This window comes from Musca vetustissima, unplaced genomic scaffold, assembly GCF_032173495.1.
Source record: "Musca vetustissima isolate MV318-11 ecotype Yass unplaced genomic scaffold, APGP_CSIRO_Mvet_v1 utg10109, whole genome shotgun sequence".
Lineage (NCBI taxonomy): Eukaryota > Metazoa > Arthropoda > Insecta > Diptera > Muscidae > Musca > Musca vetustissima.
Window position 1 is genome coordinate 7,193 of NW_026883510.1, and position 3,102 is coordinate 10,294.

General features: G+C 46.8%; 1 long non-coding RNA gene across 3 annotated transcripts; it reads left to right on the forward strand.

The window, feature by feature from the left end:
• Window positions 1-1,536: 1,536 nt before the first annotated feature.
• Window positions 1,537-2,272, forward strand: LOC133330415 (uncharacterized). Of its 3 annotated transcripts, none has more exons than XR_009754348.1 (4): window positions 1,537-1,670; window positions 1,780-1,883; window positions 1,939-2,048; window positions 2,173-2,272. It is a non-coding gene; the product is annotated as an uncharacterized LOC133330415 (long non-coding RNA). The 3 variants fall into 3 exon arrangements; XR_009754349.1 differs by having other exon boundaries at window positions 1,538-1,670; window positions 1,780-1,828; XR_009754347.1 differs by having other exon boundaries at window positions 1,540-1,667.
• The last annotated feature ends 830 nt before the right edge of the window (window positions 2,273-3,102 follow it).

Below are 3,102 nucleotides of genomic sequence, written 5' to 3' on the forward strand. Positions count from 1 at the left end.
TTGCCTCATGTCGCGAATAGGTAAACTTTTTCTTGATCTGTTCCGCAAACTCTCTTTTTATAAAGCAGCTAGTGGCACCGGTGTCAACAGTTGCTTTAATGGCTTTCCCCTCTATTAAGACAGTTGCAGTAAGGCGATATTCTTCACATTGCAATGATGTAATATTTTTGTTACTCTTCTTTGCCGGGGGTTCATCCTGCTGCGTTTCCGTATTGGATGGGCTTTTGTTTAGCATTTGGTCACCTTGATTGGTGCAATACAGGTTATTTCTAGAGTTATCCGCATGTCGATTATAGTTTGGTTGATGTCGCGGCTGTTCTGACCGAAAATTATTTGGGATGCTTTCTAGTTCGTCTGCCAAGGATATCAATTCCGAAAGTGTGGTAAAGTCTTTACGGCGAATGTACCATTGATAATCCGACTGCGCGTTCCTAAAAATTCGTTCCAATTTTTGTTCTTCGGTCATATTGGTGTGCTGCATAAGATGCTGTATAGAAAGTACATATTCCTTAAACGGCTCCTTATTACGCTGTATCCTTCTCCTAATTTCATCCTCCAATTTCTCAAAATATCTCGGGGGCAAAAAGAATTTCAGAAAATCGTCCTTAAATTCGCTCCAGGTAGTCCAGTGTCGATTATTGTTCCTTAACCAGATTAAAGCTTTACCTCGTAACAACTCTGGCATTACTTTAGTTATTTGATTCAATTCCACGATGTACATTTCAGCCATTTCTTCTACACGTTCTACGAATCCAATGGGATCCATTCCATTTTCAAAAGTAATATTCCATTTTCGGATTTGGTCGAGAATTACGAGTAACGACGAATTATTGGATGACTTGGGCGGAGAATTTTTTGGAAGTCCGTATTCGGGGTTTTTTTGCGACAACTTCTGCACTTTTTGACCGTTTGTTACCCCAGTGCTTGGCTCTCCAAGTGACCTTTCCGCGGAAGTGTGGGGAGGGGCGTACTCTGTTTTTATTGGGGATAATACTATTGCTTCTGATCCACACGGTGTTACGGTTATCAGAGGTTGTTTCGTGACGGCTCGCAATGTCGGCGATTTGGTCGGACTGGTACTTTCATGTCGGCTTTGCAACTCTATGAGCCGTCTGCATACATCGGCTTCATGGTCGTTGTGTAGAAATTTAGCCCATCTCTTGCGGAGATCATCTACTTTTCCAATAGGATCGAGATTGAATTCAGTAAGATATGTTACCAAATCTTCTTGTTTTAGCATATATGCCCAGGAGACCTTTAACATTGTTTTTTCGTTTGACATTTTTGTTTTTCTTCACTTGGTTCAGTTTTTTTTTTCGTTGAATGTTTTTTTTTTAGTTCAGTCGGATTTCACACGTATTTGTTTAATAATTGTTCACTCATTTATTTACTCTTTCTCTCTTTTATTGTCCCTGCTCGGGCGCCATTGTGACGACGTGTTTTCACTTTGAAGCTGGGGTAGGTTCAGCGGGGGGCCAGAGTCGTCACAAGAATTTATTTGTTAGGACATAAAGAGAGAGAGCGAAGCAAAATGTTTTCTTAAAACGTTATAAATTTATTTCCGTAAATAACACTAAACACTACACTAAACACAATAATACCACGTTCAGAAACACGAAGAACACTAAATCACAGAGTACAGTCGAAATGTGAGTATGCGGGTAGCAGTGGTGGCAGCTTCGGCGCAGCGGCAGCCCGATGAGTACGCAGGTGACGAATATTAGTGGCGGCAGCTTGGCACAGCGGCGGCCCGATGAATACGTCAGCGGCGAATAGTAGTGGCGGGCTTGGCACAGCGGCGGCCCGATGAATATGTCAGCGGCGAGTAGTAGTGGCGGCAGCTTGGCACAGCGGCGGCCCGATGAATATGCGACGATGAATAGGTTGGCGGCGGCTCTGGCACAGCGGCAGCCCGATGAATACGCAGGTGACGACTAGTAGTGGCGGCAGCTTTGGCACAGCGGCGGCCCGATGAATACGTCAGCGGCGAGTAGTAGTGGCGGCTGCTTGGCACAGCGGCGGCCCGATGAATACGTCAGCGGCGAATAGTAGCGGCGAATAGTAGTGGCGGCAGCTTGGCACAGCGGCGGCCCGATGAATAAGCGACGACTGAATAGGGTGGCGGCGGCTCTGGCACAGCGGCAGCCCGATGAATACGCAGGTGACGACTAGTAGTGGCGGCAGCTTTGGCACAGCGGCGGCCCGATGAATACGTCAGCGGCGAGTAGTAGTGGCGGCTGCTTGGCACAGCGGCGGCCCGATGAATACGCGACGACGAATAGGGTGGCGGCTGGCACAGCGGCAGCCCGATGAATACGCGAATAATAGGGTGGCGGCGGCCTGGCACAGCAGCAGCCCGATGAGTACGTCAGTCGCCGTCAACGCAGCCCGAAGAATAGGGAGTATTGCTACAACCCTCACTTGACCCTGCGTTCAGTCGCCGTCAACGCAGCCCGAAGAATAGGGAGTATTGCTACAACCCTCACTTGACCCTGCGTTCAGTCGCCGTCAACGCAGCCCGAAGAATAGGGAGTATTGCTACAACCCTCACTTGATCCTGCGTTCAGTCGCCGTCAACGCAGCCCGAAGAATAGGGAGTATTGCTACAACCCTCACTTGATCCTGCGTTCAGTCGCCGTCAACGCAGCCCGAAGAATAGGGAGTATTGCTACAACCCTCACTTGACCCTGCGTTCAGTCCGGTCTAGTCACCACAAATAGTCAAGGCTTATTGTTTGGCTTACTAAGACTCAATTCAACCGAGGTTGCGCGCCTTTTCTTCCTCCCAATCACACTTGACTTACCAGCCATCAACAGAAGACTGATCCCGATTGTGTGAAATGCGTCTCCTTTTATACCTTTTTGGCTGGTCATCTATTGTTGTTTTCTCATGACAGCAGCTGATCCCAATCTGACAGTTTTGTGTAGTTCCGCCATTTGCCACCAGGGGTTCCAACGTGGTATTTTAATGATAGCTATCTTCACTAGGGGACCGGTGTAACCGTTAATATTTAAATTAATTCTTCAAACAAAAATATTTCCTTGTTGATTTTATATAAAAAGGAAATAAAAATTATATTGAAGATAATAATGTACCCCAAAA